At 42.0% G+C, this 24,235-nt stretch overlaps 1 protein-coding gene across 3 annotated transcripts in view; it reads right to left on the bottom strand.

The window, feature by feature from the left end:
* ANK3 (ankyrin 3) overlaps positions 1-24,235 on the bottom strand; it is a 558,892-nt gene that overhangs the window by 311,305 nt on the left and 223,352 nt on the right. The window lies entirely within an intron of this gene.

Below are 24,235 nucleotides of genomic sequence, written 5' to 3' on the forward strand. Positions count from 1 at the left end.
CCGTGAAGTCCTGCCTGAAATACTCCTTGATGTAAAGCCACCCCCTTTGTTGATTTTAGCTCCCTGAAGCCAACCCTGTAAGCGCCCCTCCCAGCGTCAGAGCAATGGCAAACAATCGGGCATCTGAGAGTGCTGTCCAGAGCAGTCACAATGGAGCGCTCTGATGGGGCTAAAACATTGTCGCGGGTGGTTCTGGGTACGTGTCGTCAGGCCCCCGTTCCCTCCCTCCCTCCGTGAAAGCAAGGGCAGACAATCATTTCGCGCCTTTTTTCCTGAGTTACCTGTGCAGACGCCATACCACAGCAAGCATGGAGCCCGCTCAGGTAACCGTCACCCTATGTCTCCTGGGTGCTGGCAGACGCGGTACGGCTTTGCTGCACAGTAGCAGCAACCCCTTGCCTTCTGGCAGCAGACGGTGCAATACGACTGGTAGTCGTCCTCATCGTGTCCGAGGTGCTCCTGGCCGCGTCGGCTGGGAGCGCCTGGGCAGACATGGGCGCAGGGACTACATTTGGAGTGACTTGACCAGGTCATTCTCTTTAGTCCTGCAGTCAGTCCTATTGAACCGTCTTATGGTGAGCAGGCAGGCGATACGGACTGCTAGCAGTCGTACTGTACCATCTTCTGCCAGGCAGGCAAGAGATGAGGATTGCTAGCAGTCGTATTGCACCATCTTCTGCCAGGCAGGCAAGAGATGGGGATGGCTAGCAGGCGTACTGTACCATCTTCTGCCGAGCAGTCATGAGATGTGGATGGCATGCAGTCCTTCTGCACCGTCTGCTGCCAGCCAAAGATGTAAAAGATAGATGGAGTGGGTCAAAACAAGAAATAGACCAGATTTGTTTTGTACTCATTTGCCTCCTCCCCTGTCTAGGGGACTCATTCCTCTAGGTCACTCACAGAGAAGGTGCAGCGAGGTAAATCTAGCCATGTATCAATCAGAGGCCAGGCTAACCTCCTTGTTCCAATAACAACGATAACTTAGGTGCACCATTTCTTATTGGAACCCTCCGTGCAGTCCTGCCTGAAATACTCCTTGATGTACAGGCACCCCCTTTGTTGATTTTAGCTCCCTGAAGCCAACCCTGTAAGCCGTGTCGTCAGTCGCCCCTCCCTCCGTCAGAGCAACGGCAGACAATCGTTCCGCGCCTTTTTTCTGTGTGGACGCCATACCACGGCAAGCATGGAGCCCGCTCAGCTCACTTTGGCAATTAGGAGCACATTAACCACCACACGCATTATTCAGCAGTATATGCAGCACCAGAACATGGCAACGCGATACCGGGCGAGGAGGCGACGTCAGCGCGGTCACGTGAGTGATCAGGACATGGACACAGATTTCTCTGAAAGCATGGGCCCTGACAATGCATGCATCATGGTGCTAATGGGGCAGGTTCATGCTGTGGAACGCCGATTCTGGGCTCGGGAAACAAGCACAGACTGGTGGGACCGCATAGTGTTGCAGGTCTGGGACGATTCCCAGTGGCTACGAAACTTTCGCATGCGTAAGGGCACTTTCATGGAACTTTGTGACTTGCTTTCCCCTGTCCTGAAGCGCATGAATACCAAGATGAGAGCAGCCCTCACAGTTGAGAAGCGAGTGGCGATAGCCCTGTGGAAGCTTGCAACGCCAGACAGCTACCGGTCAGTTGGGAATCAATTTGGAGTGGGCAAATCTACTGTGGGGGCTGCTGTGATGCAAGTAGCCCACGCAATCAAAGATCTGCTGATATCAAGGGTAGTGACCCTGGGAAATGTGCAGGTCATAGTGGATGGCTTTGCTGCAATGGGATTCCCTAACTGTGGTGGGGCTATAGACGGAACCCATATCCCTATCTTGGCACCGGAGCACCAAGTCGCCGAGTACATAAACCGCAAGGGGTACTTTTCGATAGTGCTGCAAGCTCTGGTGGATCACAAGGGACGTTTCACCAACATCAACGTGGGATGGCCGGGAAAGGTGCATGATGCTCGCATCTTCAGGAACTCTGGTCTGTTTCAAAAGCTGCAGGAAGGGACTTTATTCCCAGACCAGAAAATAACTGTTGGGGATGTTGAAATGCCTATATGTATCCTTGGGGACCCAGCCTACCCCTTAATGCCATGGCTCATGAAGCCGTACACAGGCAGCCTGGACAGTGGTCAGGAGCTGTTCAACTACAGGCTGAGCAAGTGCAGAATGGTGGTAGAATGTGCATTTGGACGTTTAAAGGCGCGCTGGCGCAGTTTATTGACTCGCTTAGACCTCAGCGAAACCAATATTCCCACTGTTATTACTGCTTGCTGTGTGCTCCACAATATCTGAGAGAGTAAGGGGGAGACGTTTATGGCGGGGTGGGAGGTTGAGGCAAATCGCCTGGCTGCTGGTTACGCGCAGCCAGACACCAGGGCGGTTAGAAGAGCACAGGAGGGCGCGGTACGCATCAGAGAAGCTTTGAAAAACAGTTTCATGACTGGCCAGGCTACGGTGTGAAAGTTCTGTTTGTTTCTCCTTGATGAACCCCCCCACCCCTTGGTTCACTCTACTTCCCTGTAAGCTAACCACCCTCTCCTCCTCCCTTTAATCATTGCTTGCAGAGCCAATAAAGTCATTGCTGCTTCACAGTCATGCATTCGTTATTCATTCATCACACAAATAGGGGGATGACTACCAAGGTATCCCAGGAGGGGTGGTGAGGGAAGGAAAATGCCACACAGCACTTTAAGCACAGCACTTTAAAAGTTTACAACTTTAAAATTTATTGAATGACAGCCTTCTTTTTTTTGGGCAATCCTCTGTGGGGGAGTGGCTGGTTGGCCGGAGGCCTCCCCACCGCGTTCTTGGGCGTCTGGGTGTGGAGGCTATGGAACTTGGGGAGGAGGGCGGTTGGTTACAGAGGGGCTGCAGTGGCAGTCTGTGCTCCAGCTGCCTTTGCTGCAGCTCAACCATACACTGGAGCATACTGGTTTGGTCCTGCAGCAGCCTCAGCATTGAATCCTGCCTCCTCTCATCACGCTGCCGCCACCTTTGAGCTTCAGCCCTGTCTTCAGCCTGCCACTTACTCTCTTCAGCCCGCCACTTACTCTCTTCAGCCCGCCACCTCTCCTCCCGGTCATTTTGTGCTTTCCTGCACTCTGACATTATTTGCCTCCACGCATTCGTCTGTGCTCTGTCAGTGTGGGAGGACAGCATGAGCTCGGAGAACATTTCATCGCGAGTGCGTTTTTTTTTCTTTCTAAGCTTCACTAGCCTCTGGGAAGGAGAAGATCCTGTGATCATTGAAACACATGCAGCTGGTGGAGAAAAAAAAAGGGACAGCGGTATTTAAAAAGACACATTTTATAAAACAGTGGCTACACTCTTTCAGGGTAAACCTTGCTGTTAACATTACATACATAGCACATGTGCTTTCGTTACAAGGTCGCATTTTGCCTCCTCCCACCGCGTGATTTTGGTTGAATGCCAGCAAACATACACTGCAATGCTTTGTTCTACAGTGATTCCCCAGTACGTGTTGCTGGCCTGGAGTGGTAAAGTGTCCTACCATGAAGGACGAAATAAGGCTGCCCTCCCCAGAAACCTTTTGCAAAGGCAGAACCGCAAATGCCAGGGCAAAGTAATCCTTTCACATGCTTGCTTTTAAACCATGTATAGCATTTTAAAAGGTACACTCACCAGAGGTCCCTTCTCCGCCTGCTGAGTCCAGGAGGCAGCCTTGGGTGGGTTCGGGGGGTACTGGCTCCAGGTCTAGGGTGAGAAACAGTTCCTGGCTGTCGGGAAAACCGGTTTCTCCGCTTGCTTGCTGTGAGCTATCTACAACCTCCTCATCATCATCTTCTTCGTCCCCAAAACCTACTTCTGTATTGCCTCCATCTCCATTGAAGGAGTCAAACAACACGGCTGGGGTAGTGGTGGCTGAACCCCCTAAAATGGCATGCAGCTCATCATAGAAGCGGCATGTTTGGGGCTCTGACCCAGAGCGGCTGTTCGCCTCTCTGGTTTTCTGGTAGGCTTGCCTCAGCTCCTTCAGTTTCACGCGGCACTGCTTCGGGTCCCTGTTATGGCCTCTGTCCTTCATGCCCTGGGAGATTTTCAGAAAGGTTTTGGCATTTCGAAAACTGGAACGGAGTTCTGATAGCACGGATTCCTCTCCCCAAACAGCGATCAGATCCCGTACCTCCCGTTCGGTCCATGCTGGAGCTCTTTTGCGATTCTGGGACTCCATCATGGTCACCTCTGCTGATGAGCTCTGCATGGTCACCTGCAGCTTGCCACGCTGGCCAAACAGGAAATGAGATTCAAAAGTTCGCGGTTCTTTTCCTGTCTACCTGGCCAGTGCATCTGAGTTGAGAGCGCTGTCCAGAGCGGTCAGAATGGAGCACTCTGGGATAGCTCCCGGAGGCCAATACCATCGAATTGTGTCCACAGTACCCCAAATTCGAGCCGGCAACGTCGATTTAAGCGCTAATCCACTTGTCAGGGGTGGAGTAAGGAAATCGATTTTAAGAGCCCTTTAAGTCGAAATAAAGGGCTTCATTGTGTGGACGGGTGCAGGTTTAAATCGATTTAACGCTGCTAAATTCGACCTAAAGTCCTAGTGTAGACCAGGGCCTGGTTACCTGACTCTGGACAATAGGTTGGAGAGGGTTAGTCTATTTTACTTCAAGGCATTCCATATTTGCCATAGTTTACAATGCCTCAAGAAACAACAGAGGTGAAAAGAAGAGAATGAGAGGAAGGAAGAAACAAAGATTAATAGAAATTGGGAAGAATATTTATTCTCCTAAGTTATCACTTGCTTAGGATCTTTGGAAAAGGCAATGTAAATGAAATGGAGGTCCTCACTTAAAAATAATGCTGTGCTAAACTCTGTACACTCAAAGTAATCCTTCAGAAGAGACTCACAAATAAGATTAAGAAACCTCCATTGACTTTAGAACACCACGCTATTTCTCCAGAGAATGGAGCAAGTTAAAAATTTTGAAAACTTACGCAATAGAATAAAATACACTTAAACCTCCCCCCACCCTTCACAGACCTACTCCAGTGGACTTCGGTTTTGGTCATGATGTTACTAGTATATCTCTGTGGGGGACAACATTACATAGGGAACAGAGAGCAAACGATGGTTTCAGGAGACCTGAAATCTGTGGAGAAAATGGTAAATTTAAAGTAAATGTTACTCTTACCTTTACTCTTAAAAATATTCAGCACAAAGTTCTGAAGTTAATGGAGGTTTCTCAATCCCATTTGAGTCACATTTTAATTGACCTCATTTTGATTATTTTAGATAGACTTATGTCTGTAGATAGACATGTATTCATAATGACACATAGGTGGTGTAGTTATAACAACCAAACATAATGAGAACATCTGCAGTTAAAGTTGCATAAAGAATTTTAATTCTTCCCAAGTGTACTTATCAAACACTGATAATATGCTTGTAACTGTTACAACTTTAGACTGTAACCAAATCATTGACTACAAATAAAAATATAATACATTCTACATACATGTCAGCTTCCTTTTTTTCTCAATGGCAAGTAAGTAAGGAACTTGCCAAGTTTGGTGAACGGGGTACTCTGAGGTCTAAGACCTACAATCTACACACAGTCAACCTGTGGAACTCATTGCCAGGGGATGTTGTGAAGGTCAAAATTATAATGGGTTTCAAAAAAGAATTAGGTAAGTTCATGGAGGATAGGACCACCAATGACTATTAGACAAGGTGGTCAGGGATGCAACCCCATGCTCTGGGTGTTTCTAGCCGCTGACTGCCAGAAGCTGGGAATGGATGACAGGGCCAATGGATCACTTGATGACTCTCTGTTCTGTTCATTCCTTCTGAAGCATCTGGCATTGGCCACTGTCAGAAGACAGGATACTGGGCTTGGTCTGACCCAGTATGACTGTCCTTATGCGGAGCAGACTGGTTAAAGGAAGATAATCTTGCACTGCTGTGGAAAGGTTGCATATGGAAGGTGTAGTAGGGCATAGTTAATGTTCCAAAAACACCTTTGAATATGAATTTTTTCACTTTCAAATATTTTTAATTACTACAGCATTTTAATGCTGCTTTGAATTAATGCATATTCATTTGCAGTGTAAATTCTAGCTCAGTAATTCTGTCTGGGCATTAGACTATTTATTTTAAGAATTCTGCCTAGGCATTTTCTTAATTCTCATTTCACGTCTCAATATAAGCAATGGTAAAACCAAGTTTAACACGACAGACAGCTTTTATCTGAGAGAGGTGCACCAAATAGGAGTGACCCTCAAAGACTAAATTGCTTTTTCAGAGAAGAACTGGGTCATCGTCTCAGTTTACCAGGAACCACAAAAACTGTACATATTTAGAGAGATTTAGAACTGATTTTCCCATATTATTTTCTGTACAAACTCCATTACAGATGAAAGACTGGGATGAGACTCAACTACACAATATCATTAACTTTGGGGAATGCTAATAAAGATCACTAGCTCTTAGGAAATGCTAGTGAATAGTATTCAAAACTGTTAACAATTGAGAGCACAGCTTTGCTCAATTCTTGTGCTATGTCCCCATTAGTGAAACTGCATGATTTAACTAGAGCTATTCTAAAGTACTTGCAAATATTTTGGCATTAAAAAATTTTGCATTAATCCCTCAGGTCTACACAAAATTCATAGTAATTCCCAACATTGTTTCCTGTGCCCTTACCATTTCCCTGCTGCCAGCTCAAGGGGATATGGCAAGAGAAAGGGTCAGCAGTCAGAATATTAAACTGCACCAATCTTCAGATACAGTTTTGGCCCCAAGGTTGTTAGCAGCCACTGTAATTTAAGCCAAGACACCAGAGTAGCAGCCCAGCACACAGTGATAAAGAAGGTTTTGTGCCATCTTTGCACTCATACACATAATCTCCGACTGGCATTGCATGCAGTTTGTCTGGACTTCAGAATCTGTCTCCTAACATTTCTTAGAAAGAAGAAATGCAAGGACTTTATGATTCAGCACAACAAATCTGACCACCAGTGAGTAATCTCTCTCCTGTATCTGTTAACTTGGGATCAGACACTATGCAGGCTTAACAAACCCATAACACCCCCTCTCTCTATCTGGTGACTGTGGGTACCTAGCAACATTATCACAGCTGAGACTCAAACTGGGACCTCTGAAGTCCACAACACCATCTCTATCAGGTGAGGTAAAGGGAAACCTCCTGGGCCAACATAATAGTTGCTTTATGTTCACCTCAGATGGAAGCCACTCTTTGAAGCTGGTCTTAAAAAAAAAAAAAAAAAAAAAAGCAGTAATAGTAGTAAATACCTTTGCTGTGTTTTAGATTAGTTGGCTTCAAGTCCAGGTCTGCCCTCCCTGTTTTGGAACATTAGCAGCCTACTAATAATAAGTGCTAAATAAAAAGCAGTAATGGTGTAGAAGAATCCTATCTCCCACAGTATCAGTAAATTAATCCACTAAAGTAAATGGAGCTGCCAAACAAAGAGTGGGATGGAGGCCAAAAGTCAAACACAGATGTAATGCCTGCGCCTACTTTGATTGTTTTAAGCTCACAGACATTATAAATATACAAATTTTATGAAAAAAGTAGACTCATTTCATTTTTGAATAAAAGAACTCACTGCTCACAACTGCAACTGAGATGTTTCTCTATCAGAAGGCAATAAATCAGACAGACAATAGTGTCACACAGTTAATAAACTTTAACAACTTAGTAACATGGGCTCAATCATGTTTCAGGATATGTGAACATGGAACCCAGGAGACTGGGAAGTCCTGTTGTCTTCAATGGGACTATACAGATGGGTCTATGCTAGTGGATCCCAATGCAAGATCACAATTTGGTCTACCCACAGCTCTTCCAATATCATGGATCAGGATTAAGAAAGATCCCTAACATTATGAAGACCTTGTGACATAAAATGAATTTCACTACATCTTACAAACTATATGTTGTCATTAAGAAAAAGTATAATCATAATTCCCTAGAAAGAATATATTTTTGTCCACCACACCCACACATCAACTTGCATTAATCTATCCTACCTGCAAATGAAAGGTTGAAGAATAAATATAACTGAGAATGAGGCTGTGTAACTCACACAAACAGACTTTCCTTGAGGTTTCCAGTACCTGCTGGTTTCAACTTCTCAGAAACACCAAAAGAATCTCTCACTCACTACCAGAAATGACTGGAAATTTTCCAATTCAAACAGAGTTTTGTGGGGGAACAGCAGATTTGGGGAATTCAAAATGCTTCATGAAAATACTCTGGGTTGGAAGAATTTCCATCAAATCACAGACAGGACTCCATTGGAAACCTCCTGGTTCCTTGCCTTCTTGGCTAGCGAGATGCCAGGGACTCCAGGGCTTCCAGGGTCCACAGCTCCAGAGGAACCCCACCATATGAATGACCCGTGGTTGGGGACACCCAGGGTTTTCAGAGTCTGTGGCTCCAGGGAAGCCCCACCATGCAGTAGAGTTGGGATCCCGGAAGCCTTGGAAGCCCTGCCCTAACCTGGTTTCACACCTGGAAATATGGTGACAAGACAGCAAGCGTGAAAAATCAGGTCAGGGGATGGGAGGTATTAGGCACCTATATAATATAAAGCCCCGAATATCGGGACTGCCCCTATAAAATCGAGACACCTGATCACCCTATCTGGAAGCCTCGAAGCTGAGGCTCTCAGAGTTTCCAGACTCTGTGCTGCCAGATCTGGGATTGGTGCAGCCTTGTAAAACCCTGGGATCCCCAAGATACCTACTGCTGAGCCAGGAGCCTGAAGGACTCCTCACTCAGCTGGCTTCCAAAAGGCACAGACATTCAGAAAAGTTTTCTTGAACTTGTGTGAACACTCACTTGCTTTACATTTTTAATTTGTCCGTGCCAGTTTTATTTCCCTGCCAAACACCCCATTACAACCAGCCCTCCCTACAGCAATGAAATCAGATGTGCAAGAATCAGAAAGTGTTGGCTAGATGTCTAAGAAATTAACTGTTTGAAGAAGACTCAAGCAAAAATTCTAAATGTTTCATTTTTCTGTCCCATATGTGAATATTGGACCTGAGCTTTTCAAGATATACAGGGTGAGAAAATTCTAGGTAGTCATGCTATTTCAGAATAGGCAAATTCTCCTCTTAGTATTGCTGCCAGGGAAGCCATGAAATCAAAGTCAGAAAGTGTCACTCAGTAAAGGCCCTAAATCCTAACAATGTAAACACCATTTCTGAAGATTTAAAAAAAAAAAACAACAACAACAACAACAAAAAACCTTTAAATAAAAAATGAATAAAAAGCCGAAGTCTCTTTAGACTAGAGAGTAAAGGAATTATTTAATGAGACTACTTATTTACTCATTATTACTTCCCGTGTTGGATACCTTTCTGTGTTCAAGTGGCCATCTTTTATTACATTCCCAGAGGGCTTCTCAGCACAATGAAGAGGATATGTAGTCATCACAAAATCAGCATGCTGCCCAAGGAAGATTTCTAGTACACAGTGCACCAACACACTACACAGGTTATACAATGGTGGTTTGACTTCTGGGGGGTGGGAGGCGGAGGGAAACAAGTAGAATTCTATCTAAGACTGAGCACATGGTACAGAAATTGTCAAATCTAGTAGTGAAGGCATATTTTATGGATAGCTTTTCTCTCTGGTTTTCCACGAAATTAAATTCACTACTGGAGTCAAATCTGTTCCTTTGCATTTAGTAAAGTAGTAAGCAAAAATCTCAAATCTGTGAAACTGGCACAAACATCAAAGGATTTGTAGGGCTACCTTCAAAAGTGTCTTTATATTGTATTTATCTGGACAAAAATAAAAGCTTCATTACAGTATCTTCACAACTAACACCAGTGAAGGCTTTTCAGATGAAGAGAAGTGATTATGGGGAGGCGGTGTCGGGGCTAAAAGCTAAAATTCTCTCAAAAAATTCAGAAATGCAGCCTATGCAAGAACCTTGTGAAAAGCAGTTAATCTACACAGGAGCCCCAATTCCATCATTTTTGCCTAGCGAGAGAAAAAGGAGGGATGCAAAAAGTTCCTTTGCTTAATTTTTTTATTATAATGTATTCTTCTTATGGCATTGGCACATAAAAACCCCTAAACATAAAAAAAAAAAAAAGTTGAGATCAGTGCCCCATTATACTAGGTGCTATCGAAACACATCATAAGAGACAATCCCTGACCCAAACTGCTTATAATAAGAACATAAGAACAGCCATACTTAGTCAGACCAATAGTTCATCTTGCTCAGTATCCTGTCTTCCAACAGTGGCCAATGCTAGGTGCTTCAGAGAGAATGAACATAACAGGTAATCACCAAATGATCCATCCCTCTGTTGTCCCAGCTTCTGGCAAACAGAGGTGAGAGACACCCAGAGCATGGTGTTACATCCCTGCCCGCCCTGGCTAATAGCTATTGATGGACCAATGCTCCAGGAACTTGTCTAGCTCTTTTTTGAACCTTGTTATAGTTTTGGCCTTCACAACATCCTCTGGCAAAGATTTCCACAGGTTGACTGTGTGTTGTGTGAAGTGTTTCCTTTTGTTTGTTTTAAATCTGCTGTCTTTTTAATCTCTCCTCATACGGAAGCTGTTCCATACCCCTAATCATTTTTGTTGCTCTTTTCTGTACCTTTTCCAATTCCAATATATCTTTTTTGAGATGGGGCGACCACATCTGCACACAGTATTCAAGAAGTGGGCATAACATGGATTTATATAGAGGCATTATGATATTTTCTGTCTTATTATCTATCCCTTTCTTAATGGTTCCTAACATTGTTAGCTTTTCTGACCGAGCTGCACATTGAGCAGATGTTTTCAGAGAATTATCCACAATGACTCCAAGATCTCTTTCTTAAGTGATAACAGCTAATTTATACTCCATTTTATATGTATAGTTAGGATTATGTTTTCCAATGTGCATTATTTTGCATTTATCAACATTGAATTTCATCTGCCATTTTGTTGCCCAGTCACGCAGTTTTGTGAGGTTCCTTTGTAACTCTTTGCAGTCTGCTTTGGACTTAACTATCCTGAGTGATTTTGTATCATCTGCAAGTTTTGCCACCTCACTGTTTGTCCTGAATATAGGGAACAGCACTGGTCCCTGTACAGATAAATAATGGGAGAAAAGAAGTTTTATTACTCTCATTTTAAAGACTAAACTTTAGTGAGCTTTTGAAAATTTTACCGTAAATAACTTACACAAGATCATACAGAAAGTCTGTGACCAAAGTCATGAACTGAATCCACCTCTCCCTAACCCCAATCCACTCCCTTAATCACAATCCTTCTTCATGAAATGGTACTGAACATTCCTTTGAGCTTGAAGATGGTGGTAGACAGCTGTGTGTGTGTGTGTGTGTGTGTGTGTGTGTGTGTGTGTCCCCTAACAAGAGCGCACTAATATCAATCAGGGTTCCTGTTCATTTGTGCCTCATTAACTTTTTAATATCCTAAAAATAAATTTAAAAGCTGATATGAAGCCAATCTGCATAGCTAGTGAATCTACTACTTCTCTTAATGTAAGATATCCATTAGAAATTATACATTTATACCCTATCTCAGAAATACTACAAGAGCTACATAAAACGTTGTTTGATGATCCTAAACATTTTGAATAAAATCAATACTACACAAAGTATTATAAATGAAGTGTAACAAAGTAGAGTTTTCTGAACAAAGGGGAAATCTTCATTGCTGTAGTACCTACTTAAGGTGAGGTTCTCGGGTTACAAGTCTGACACAGTTTAAGGGGACTCGGAAAGCCGTCTATCGGCCAAGGGCACATTGTTCTGGTGCAACAACTGAAGGAGAGCTATAAGGCAGCTTTCTGAGGTCCCCCTTGCAATCTCTGGTGTAGTAGGTGGGACAGGGTGGGGAGGAGCATGTCAGAAGCAGGGTGCTGCAGCCCACAGGAAGCTGGGGACAGGCTGCCATAGCTTAGATGCCTCCCTTACATGTCTAAATTATGCTGTGAGCACTGAAGCAGCCTGGGTGCAGGACGGGATGTTATTAAGGTGACAAATCCACCGTAGTCACTCCTCCCCCTGGGCTCTGAGTCCTATGCTGTGCCTCTAAGTGGTATAGCACAGAATCTCACTCCTGGACCTGCTTCTGCATTCAGATCTGTGTGGACAGACCATTACTCCCAAGCAGAGTCCCATGAAAGTTACTGGGATCCTGTACAAGTGGAAAAGTCCACCCACCTGTATCCAGCTAGAAGGCTGGTAATTTGTAAACACAAATCAAATTATTGCGCCTGAAAAATACAGGCACACAAAATTGTACAAACAAAATATGGATGTGTGATTTTGGGCATGTCCACTTCAGAGGCCACTATTAACATCTGGATCGGTATGTTCTTGTATAAGGAAATGTAAAAAATATGGAGAAACTGTATTTTATTTTATTAACCAAAGTTCTTTGATTTTGTACACAATCTGACATCATGACGATAATGAACTGAAGATCATCCCTCTTTGGTTCTTTTTTGGAACAATAATAAAATAATAATACTTAGCACATCCACGACACCTTTCTTCCATACATTTCAAAGCACTTTGCAATATAGGATAACCATTATTACCCATGTTTTAGAGCAGTGGTTCCCAAACTTGTTCCTCCGCTTGTGCAGGGAAAGCCCCTGGCGGGCCGGGCCAGTTTGTTTACGTGCTGGATCCACAGGTTCGGCCAATCGCGGCTCCCACTGGCCACGGTTCGCTGCTCCAGGCCAATGGGAGCTGCTCAAAGCGATGGCCAGTACGTCCCTCAGCCCGCGCCACTTCCAGCAGCTCCCATTGGCCTGGAGCAATGAATTGTGGCCACTGGGAGCCGCAATCCGCCAAATCTGCGGACGCGGCAGATAAACAAACCGGCTCAGCCCGCAAGGGGCTTTCCCTGCACAAGCGGCGGAACAAGTTTGGGAACCACTGTTTTAGAGTTAAGGGCCAAAATGTTCAAAAACATAATTTTCCCAATTTGAGACACCTTTAAGTGACCTAATTTTCAGAAGACATGTGATCAACAAGGTCCTTTTAAAATGTCACAGGTTGGGCACCCAAACCCACTAGTCATTTTAGAAAATCTTGGCCAGGGAAACTGAAGTACAAAGGAGTTAAGTAACATGCAAAAGATCTCACAATAAGTGAGTGATGGCATCATGAGCATACACCACATGTTAAGACTCCAAGTCCAGTGAACTTTGTGCAAAGCTTCCATTTTCTGGAAGGCAGAAAAGAATCAGTGTGTTTGTGTGTACAAAGATATGTGTACATAAAATCTAGAAATACTGTTTGAGTCTCAAATAAATTCCCCAAAGCCTTAAATGAATGTTGGAATAAATTTAAAGCTGTTTTAAACTTTGCACCATTTTTCTCTTTACTGATTTAAAGCTTTGAACTATCACACAGTACCAGTTTACATTGTTTATCATTTACATCCTGCTTAGAGGTGGGCACAAACCAAAATCCAGGACTTGAGGGCTAAAGTCTGAAATATGATCCAAACAAACTTCTCAACTTACACCCTCTGAAGTCGTGTAATATTTGAGCACAAACATTTCAGGATCTATTTTCTAACTGATAAATGGGTAACTCCCCTCCTTGCACTCACATCATCACTGCATGTGTAATACCCCTTGCATCAAAAGGAGTCTAGACTTTTTATCTTCCAATAGTTTGTACTTAATTGAACATTACAATTACAGCACTTCATTGAATTGAAACAAAATCCTGATTTGTTCCTACTCTGTTGATTCCAGTTTCACATATTTTAAAAGGACAGAAGTGTGAGTAATATATTTTCAGTTCCTAATATAGAATCTGTGATCTTCGACAAGCTTTAAATTATCAAAAGTATTTGTTAAAGGCATCTGAGTTCTATCCAAGTCAAAAAAGAGAAAGGCTACAGAGACTGAATTATTGCGGTAAGGTTAAAGAGCTAAACATGTACATGTTAGCCAAACAGTGCCTGAGAAGGAATATACAAATGTCTGATGGTTAAAAAGAGGGAGGAATTAATTATGGTTCACAAAGGAACTATAACTAGTAAAAATAGAATTAAGTTATTAAAGGAAAAATTTAGACAGAATATCAAAGCAAACTTCTAACACTGAGATACAATGTATTGCAGAACCCTATCCCAAGGGATGTGATAGAAGCCCATTACCCAAGACATTTAAAACTTAATCAGACAAAACACTGATGACTGCACTGTTAGGGTGATGAATGAGATGATCAAATAGGTCTTTTCTATCTCTAATCCCATCATCACACTGTGATTACTTTTGCGAGTAGGACTTTTTGTGAACCATTTTTCCCTGTTGTAGAACGACAAAATGTTGTTCTGTTCCATTGCACAAAAACCATCATTTTCAAAATAATAGGTATTTTATAAAAGCTTGGAGATACCTCATTATTTGCATCAAAATTTAAAGGTAGTGGACAAAACCACTGCTGTTCAGTGATGTAAAAAAATCAGTTAATAATAAATGTTACTCTAATTGTGCATTACACTATTTACAAAAATCAGAGGAAAAACAAAAGGAGGTTAATTTGTACTGAAAGAGCCTTGTTCTCAATGTTCATCTTTGTGCCCATAGCAACAGTATTTAGTCCCGAGAACATTCCAGGCTAATCAATCATACAGCACATCCAAGCCATAGCCTTGCACATGTTTTTAAGCATATAGTTTTCCAAGCTGTGTACTTGAGCAGAGATTGTAGACAAAGGCATCAGAAACCACATTTTGACCATATCAAGAGAACTGTGTACTTATGAGCACAGAATTAACAATTTACATACTATTTGTAACAAAGACGTACTAATTAAAATCAGCAGGTTCTCATTGGTTTCCAAGGCAGAGGGTGGATAATCGTCTCATTGTGATAATGGTCTTTATTACAATTGTCTCACAATTGCCACTACGCAGATCCAAAATGCTGCTGTTGTTACACTAACAAGGAGACACTCTGAACCTCAAGCTGAAGAAAATCATATCATTCAGCCCAAACCTTCAACTATTAATGCAGATGAAATCTAGCCTTGCTAATCTTCATACGTTAGCATTTTCATACAACTATGGATTCCCTCCATTTCTCTGACTGAAGAGCTTCATGCTGTAGTGAGATCTACTATTATAGTTATTACTACAAAATATATTACAGCAGAATTGCCAGTATACTATGAATTAACAAACAATTAAGACTAACATACACTTCTCAAAGCATATAAACCAAGTACAAGTTTTGATGCAACTTTATTTTCCTTAATTCATGTCTGTTAGCCTACTTGTTAGTTCACAAATTTCAATAATTTGCAATGGGTCTCACAACCCCTTTAATGTGATCATTAATTTCCACCTGCTTAATTTTCCTTTTAACACACTGGAAAAACTTGGAGCCATCTGCTTTGGTGTAAAGTAGTGTAACTCCACTATTTGAGCTGTGACAATTTACATGACCTGAGGATTGAGTCCTTGAGTGTAACCTCATGTAAAAGGCTTGATTGTTCTACATGAATCAATACTCCATCAGTAATACACAAGCATATAGTAAGAAGCATATAGGGGGAAGAAATATGGTACTTCATTTGTATTGATCAATAGGCAGGGAGAGCACAAAGAAATGCTTAGCTAAAGGTATGTTAGTACAAATCCTGCCACTAGATCCATACATAGCATACCTCTGCCCATGCTAAAAGGGGATTGTGCCAGCTGTCTCCATGACACCTACTAAATATGGTTTATCTATCTCCCTATCTAGTATGAGACATTTTATATTTTTTTGAAAAGAGTATCCAATATTTTACTAGTAGAGCTGTTGTGAATAACCAAGGTGATAAACAAAGAGAGCCCAAATGAGAGAACATTGTAACTTGCAACAGATTAAAAATGTAAGCCCATATCCTCCACTGATACAAATTTGTGTCAGTGGAATTACGTTGATTTATTCCAGCTGGGGTTCTGGACGCAGAGCTTTCACCTACAGCATGCCCATACTGAATTAAGGCATTAGATATTAAACATTTCCCAAGAAAATCTCTTTATTTTTCAGACTTTCTTTTCATTGACTGACTTTATGTAAAAAGTAAAAACAAATGACTTAATCCATTCCATACAATATATCCACAGCCTTGGCATACTGTGTAATTCCTGGAAGGCCACTGATGCTGGCTCTTTGAAAGGCTGCCCAAACCAAGGGAAAAGTTGGCTACCATGAAAGCTCTAAAACAACGTACAGCAGCTCCCTGGCAATGCGTTGGGGTGTTGTCTGGAGTGCTGGCATACCTGCTAGTATTTGAAAGATATAAATAGAGGAAGATGACAACAGGACACACTTTCATCCTGTTTAAAAAATTATTACTCTATGAATTATTTATAAAATGTACATCCAAATGTATTTATTTGTATTTTATATGTAGATTCTGTTTATGTTCTAACCCCCCCCCCAAATGATATGGCTTTTAAAAATATAAATAAGAGAACTTTTTGGAGGGGCAGAGTGGAAAAATTATAGATCTTTTTGGCAAAAAGTAAACAAATAGAAGAAAAGCTGGCTGAGGGAGTTTGCAAATCTGCTTTCATACCATGATATCTCAGAAATCCAGACCTTGGGTCTTCTGTCCCCACAGCCAAGGTCATACACCCATAGTTGCAGCAGGCCCAGGGTTGCCCAATTCCTACAGCAAGAACTTAGTTTTGTTGCAGCTACCTTGAGTGATCCACAAATGAGAAAGAGTAGTTTAGTTTTCCTGCCATGCCTCCATTCCCTGGCTAAATACACTTCTCCAGTTTACCAATTTTCACATAGAAAAATGTCATTCCCTCAGCCATGGAATGTCCTGCATTGTGTTCTACAGTCGCAAAAAGTTCTGCACTAATTATTCTGAAGCAAAAAGTAACTTCTGTGGCTGCAGAACCCAAAAGACCCATTCAGGGTTTTTAACCAACAGCAACTCAGGTTCAGTATGGCACAATATCAATCTCAAGTGTGGCAAAACCCCCAAACTCCAATAGTAGTAGACTGTTCAATGAACCTGCCAGCAACCGACATGCAAGGGGCATACTTTTTACCATGCTGCAGCACTGAGATCCTAGCTGGAAGGAGGTGTATAAGTAAAAAGTGTTGCTGTCACCGAATAACTACCTCAGCAAAATGCGAGACTGAAACCAGGTAAGGGAACAAACAGTTTATCAATTAGGAGTCACAAGAGATCTTCCCCTCTGGTAAATTAAGTACTGAAGTGGATAAAGATAGCTTGCTGTGCAGCCTCTCAGAACTCTGTGTGAGACACTGTGACACCTTTGAAACAATTAAAAAAAAGTAATATTTACTATCTGTGTTGAAAAAAGACCCCATTATACAAAAATGTGCAAGGAGAATCTGTAAAATCTGTACTGTGGTGTGTTTTATAGACAGTGGGCTGTTTACAACTCTCAGCTATGCTGACTTCCGGCAGCACATACCACGGGCCTCTACTGGTGAAGAGTCTTTCTAGAGGAGGATGCAAGATGCCTTCAACCCCATTTATGGGTGGAAGGCTGGATTTGAGTGTGGAGTCAGGACAGTGTGCTGATATGAATCTTGGATACAACTGCCTTTAATATGCAGCATGGGGTAGTACACATTGCATCAGCAGGGGTGGATCTGGTCCACTGACACATGCAAACTCTGGTTTGGCACCACACATGTGGTGATGATATCCATGTGCTAAATTGTATTTAACGTCTAACCCCGTGTGCCTCATCTACACTATGTTCCTTCAAAGAAACAAGTTAAAAACAGAATAAAAGAAATCATACGCTGCTAGAATACTTTTATCTTCGTCCCCACTCTCACCCCCCCAAAATGTGGATTTCCACCCCAAAAATTACACAGGAGAACCAGGATGGACAAACTTCAGTCTTGGAACGCTGACAGCTTTAGTACCTGATATCTCATGACCCATTAGAGCTAGAAACAGGAGCTTTGCACCATTAACAAGCTGGGGTCATCCCCTTCCTCTGCATTCCCCTTTCCAATGGTAAAATGCTTATATTTCTAACTCTGATAATTGTGATCATTTACAAAATATTTACAGGTAAATTCTCCAACTAAATGGGGGATCCAAAAGCCTCCTTTGCAGTGAAATTTTCCGACTAAATTGAAGAGTCCACCCTCTGCGGGACTGTATGTAACCTTGTGAATTTTAGGGTACTTAAAAATGATTATTGTAGTTATCTTGCGCTCAAAAGGATTACAGCTTTCGATAATCATCTAGAAGTTTGAATGATTATCTGAACCAATAATAGTTCCCATCAGGACTTGAAAAATTTACTTGCACACTCATTTAAAGTGCTTTGTAAGGAAGCGACTTCCTAGGAAAGTGCCATCCACGACTGCAAAAACTAAATTTTCATTTAAAAAAAGAAAGGCAAAGAATCTAGCCCTTATATCTGTCAAGGCAGCCTTTCAAGTGTGAATTAAGTCTAAACTGGTGCAGTGAGGTCTTCCCAACTCTGCAGATAGCTACAGTGCCTCTGCTCCTGATCATAACTTTTAAAGCTGCAGCATCTGACAACCAACCAGAGCCTTGGCAGTCTTCACGCTCAGAGTATTACTCAAAGTATAGGCAGCAGAGAAACTGACAAGAATTAGGTCAGTCTCACTGTAATCAAGCTTGGAAAAGGTAAAAGCTGCAGCAGAAGCAAGAGCTGGAGCTCCTACTTGGGAAACAAGACCCAAAATATGGAAGAGGGGTACAGCAGCAGAGACCCTGTCACCACCATCCTTGCAGCAGCTTGGGGGCTCTTGGTTTCTGGTAGATGGAATAACACAAAATTCCCTTCCATCATCCCAAGGGGGCTTGGAGAAGTTGGGGAGCATCTTCAAACTAATCAGATACCTACTAGCTAGAGATTACAAAAGATGAAGGCCCCTGAGCAGGATCCAGGGACTCTGGGAGGAATCACAGCACTCAGTCTTTTCACATAGGAGAAAGGGACTTGGCTAATCATACAGGTACTGGCCCTGAGAAGTGGACCCCACATTTAATTTAGCGCTGTGGCAATTAGGTGTCTGGTACATTATTTCAATTCCTGTGTTTATGTTTTCAGTCCAGGGAGGGCTGTGTGTATCAGTCAATGGAGTTATAACTGGCAAAGCAAGCCCAGAGTGTTGTTCCCAGAAACACTGTAGAATCCAGAGATACTACTTCTGGAAATGACATCACAGCAGAGAGGATGCACATGAGACAGATGCATGACCACTAATTTCAGAACAACTCTGAGCTGGTAACGGAAGCTGGTGTCATCCTGCCACAGGCATGAATATCAAAATACTCTCCCTTCAAGAAGCTTGCCAGCCTCTCCAATTTGGACTTGGCGTTTGCTTGTATTGTTAAAACTATAATTTAAATAGAATCAAATTGGCAGGCTAACCTCTAGTTTGCTTTCCCAGAATTGGCAAGATGAAACGTATCTAAAGAGTGAGAGTTCAGCATTTCAAAGGCAAATGATAAACCCTAGCCTTTATTCAACACAAAAGATCCATGGGCTTCATGGCAATAAATCTGACTTCTGAGAGATCAAGCATAAAACCATTCTTAATTGCTTCCAAAGAGAGACTTATAAGTTGCTGTGGTTTTATGGTAATGAGACTCTGTATCTTGACCAGCTTTGTTCTAAAAAGTTCAAATCTGTCTCTTCAGAACCACATATACCAGAACTGACTGATACCAAAGGCTAGAAGTGGTGGATACATAGCTTGGAAAAGTGGGGGAAAGCCTGAGAGGCAGTGAGAGAAATTATTGGAAGAATCGCACAACAGGAGCTACCTTTCCAAACTTGCTCTAAAACAGAAACTAAAAGTACAGTACCAAAAGTAAAACCCCTGTAAGCTGCGTGGAAACTTTTTAAAGACACAATAATAGAGGCTCAACTTAAAGGTATACTCCAGTTTAAAAAACATAGTAAGAGAATCAAAAAAGAGCCACCGGGGTTAAACAACAAAGTAAAAGAAGCAGTGAGAGGCAAAAAGGCATCCTTTAAAAAGTGGAAGATAAATACTAATGAGGAAAATAGAAAAGAGCATAAACTCTGGCAAATGAAATGTAAAAATATAATTAGAAAGACCAAAAAAGAATTTGAAGAACAGCTAGCCAAAGACTCCAAAAGTAATAGCAATTTTTTTTTAAAATACATCAGAAACAGAAAGCCTACTAAACAAGCAGTGGGGCCACTGGACGATCAAGATGCTAAAGGAGCACTCAAAGACAATAAGGCCATTGCGGAGAAACTAAATGAATTCTTTGCATCAGTCTTTACTGTTGAGGATGTGAGGGAGATTTCCAAACCTGAGCCATTCTTTTTGGGTGACAGATCTGAGGAACTGTCCCAAATTGAGGTGTCATTAGAGGAGGCTTTGGAACAAATTGATAAACAGTAATAAGTCTCCAGGACCTGATGGTATTCACCCAAGAGTTCTGAAAGAACTCAAATGTGAAATTGCAGGACTACTAACTGTGATCTGTAAACTATCATTTAAATCAGCTTCTGTACCAAATGACTGGAGGATAGCTAATGTGACGCCAATTTTTAAAAAGGGCTCCAGAGGTGACCCTGGCAACTACAGGCCAGCAAGCCTCACTTCAGTACCGGGCAAATTGGTTGAAACTATCGTAAAGAACAAAACTGTCAGACGCATAGATGAACATAATTTGTTGGGAAATGGTCAACATGGTTTTTGTAAAGGGAAATCATGCCTCACCAATCTACTAGAATTCTTTGAGGGGGTCAATAAGCATGCGGACTAAGGAGATCCAGTGGATATAGTGTATTTAGATTTTCAGAAAGCCTTTGACAAGGTCCCTCACCAAGGTTTTTAAGCAAAATAAGCAGTCATAGGATAAGAGGGAAGGTTCTCTCATGGATTGGTAACTGCTTAAAAGATAGGAAACAAAGGGTAGGAATAAATGATCAATTTTCAGAATGGAGAGAGGTAAATAGTGGTGTCCCCCAGGGATCTGTACTAGGCCCAGTCCTATTTAACATATTCATAAACAATCTGGAAAAGGGGTAAACAGTAAGGTGGAAAAATTTGCAGATGATACAAAACTACTCAAGATAGTTAAGTCCCAGGCAGACTGTGAAGAGCTACAAAAGGATCTCACAAAACTGGGTGCCTGGGCAACAAAATGGCAGATGAAATTTAATGTTGATAAATGCAAAGTAATGCACATTATAAAACATAATCCTAACTATACATATACAATGATGGGGTCTAAATTTGTTGTTACCACTCAAGAAAGAGATCTTGGAGTCATTGTGGATAGTTCTCTGAAATCATCCACTTAACGTGCGGCGGCAGTCAAAAAAGCAAACAGAATGTTGGGAATCATCAAGAAAGGGATAGATAATAGGACAGAAAATATCATATTGCCTCCATATAAATCCATGGTACGCCCACACCTTGAATACTATGTGCAGATGTGGTCACCCCATCTCAAAAAAGATATATTGGAATTGGAAAAGGTTGAGAAAAGGGCAACAAAAATGATTAGGGGTACAGAACGGCTTCCGTACGAGGAGAGATTAATAAGACTGGGACTTTTCAGCTTGGAAAAGAGGCGACTAAGGGGGGATATTTTAGAGGTCTATAAAATCACGAGTGGTATAGAGAAAGTAAATAAGGAAGTGTTATTTACTCCTTCTCATAACACAAGAACTAGGGGTCACCAAATGAAATTAGTAGGTAGCACGTTTAAAAGAAACGCAAGAAAGTATTTTTTCATGCAACGCACTGTCAACCTCTAGAACTCCTTGTCAGAGGGTATTGTGAAGGCCAGTACTATAACGGGGTTCAAAAGGGAGCTAGATAGATTCATGGAAGATAGGTCCATCAATGGCTATTAGTCAGGATGAGCAGGAATGGTGTCCCTAGCTTCCGTTTGCCAGAAACTGGGATCGGGTGACAGGGGATGGATCACTTGATGTTAACCTGTCTGTTCATTCCCTTTGGGACACCTGGCATTGGCCACCATCGGAAGACAGTATACTGGGCTTGATGGACCTTTGGTCTGACCCAGTATGGCCGTTCTTATGTTCTTATGTTCAAAGAAATTAACAATTCATTGAAAAAGACATTCAGATCAAACTCTCTCCCCAGGCTCGGTTGCTCCTAAGGTCCCTACCTCACAATTGTTCACCCCAAACCCTAGGTTCACTCCCTAAACCAAGACAGTCAGAGTAGCAGCAGTCTGAAGCCGGGTACCTCCCTTTTAATTCTCTCCAGTTGTGGGGCTTTAACATCAGCCTCGATATAGCTGGCAGGGATGGGATGGGAGAGATGGCTAGCTTCGGCACCTCAGAACAGAACAGACCATAGTTACTTTGCATAGGGTCTGTGCACCTCTCACAGTAAGTACGCACCAGTCAGAGAAGAGAGAAGAGTTAGAGTCATTGCTGCTAGGCAATAGGATTCCAACGGGTAATTCATATCACTTCTTAAGGGACCACAACAGTCTGATTGTGTAAATGCAATTTATTTGGTGAAATCAGTCATAATTAAAAACAAAACTGATTCTGATTTAAGAAAATAAATGTCATTAGTAAAACCAGAACATCACTCTGACCCTTGAAGATGGGAGAGGATCTGCTATTGGAATCTCATTACATAGCAATGCACCACCACAAAACAAGTGCATTGAAGTCCAGGCTATTATTAACCTTGTGCTGAACTTTCTGGCTTCTGAAATGGGATGTGTGGTTTTGGGTCCTTCTGCTATACCCTGGGCAATATTAAAGGGACACCAACCAGTAAGGACTCAACAAAATACTCAGAACCATAGGTTTCAGAGTAGCAGCCGTGTTAGTCTGTATCCACAAAAAGAAAAGGAGTACTTGTGGCACCTTACAGACTAACAAATTTATTTGAGCATAAAATTTTCGTGAGCTACAGCTCACTTCATTGGATGCATGTAGAACCATAGATTATTTATCAGATTTCATTCAGATACCACAAAAATCATTTTTCATTACCAACAAAACCAAACCTTCAGCTAACATACACACAGCTGTAGCTCTCGAACCCTTTTATATTTGAAACTCTTCTTTAAAACAGTTTCTCTCATGGAAACGTCCCAATAGTGTAAATCCTGATTCCACATCTTCTTTGTGGCATGTAATAAAGTACTGTAATAGAAATGTAAGGAGAGATGATGGAAAATGCTTTTTATTAAAATGGGTTCAGTTGCTTGGTTACACACCATGCTTGTATAATCAGGTTCTCATTAATGTTGACTGCATTTGTTCTGTCCTATTGTGTATTTGCTATCCTTGTAATTTTGGGGTCATTTGTAGATTTCAACTGATACAAAAGACAGATGTGAAACAGTTGTGCAATATGCAAAGAGTAGCTTGTTTGAGTTTAGTTGGTCAAGAAAGCCACCCTACAATAAAATAAACATTCCGAAAACACACCTGGATTGAGTTTGGGAGTGGGTTACAGTTAGAAGGAACCATCTCTTCTTGAAGATTAATAGACATGTCACCGTTGTGACAGCTACAGCTCTGCTCCACAGATCAGAGTTTTAACATTCCTGCTCTAAAAAATCCAAAGCTATGAGGCAAAGAATGGGGTGAATATTTTTCCCCTGATCCTTGCTCCTCCAAAACTCATGAAGCTGAAATCCTCAGAGGCTTCAAGAACTGTGTGTGTAATGAGTCACAGAAGGGCATTTCAAGGTCAGGATTAGGGGCTGTTGTCTGTGTGTTTTAGTATGGACCTCCTCTGGCCCCCCGCCCCCCAAGATCTGTCCCCAGGCACTTTGTTCTCTCCCCTCCTTGGATTATTCATGCTTCAGGCACAAGCAAATTGAACTGGTGACTGTGAGGGGGTTTTGTGAGCCCAGGTCCAACCAAATACAGAAGCAAAAACAATATTGTTTCAGGTCTGTTTTGGGGTGGATAGAGGGATGGGTGGGATTACAGAACCAGATCTAGCCCTAAATACACATTGGCAGAAGATCTACATTAATACATTACAGGCTGATACGGTAAATCTCAGAAACAATAAGAAATTCAGCAGTGAGATTCCCACAACATTAACTCTGTCCCTCAGGCATGTATTCCTTATAAATTCTTCAACAGCATAATTAATGCACAGATTGCCAGTACGTGCTCATCATAAAATAATGTAAGTAAGTCAAATAAATACTACTGTACATGACTTCAAAAAGGCATAATAAATAGAGGGTAAATTATGTTT

Source organism: Caretta caretta, chromosome 7 (assembly GCF_965140235.1).
Source record: "Caretta caretta isolate rCarCar2 chromosome 7, rCarCar1.hap1, whole genome shotgun sequence".
Classification (NCBI taxonomy): Eukaryota; Metazoa; Chordata; order Testudines; family Cheloniidae; genus Caretta; species Caretta caretta.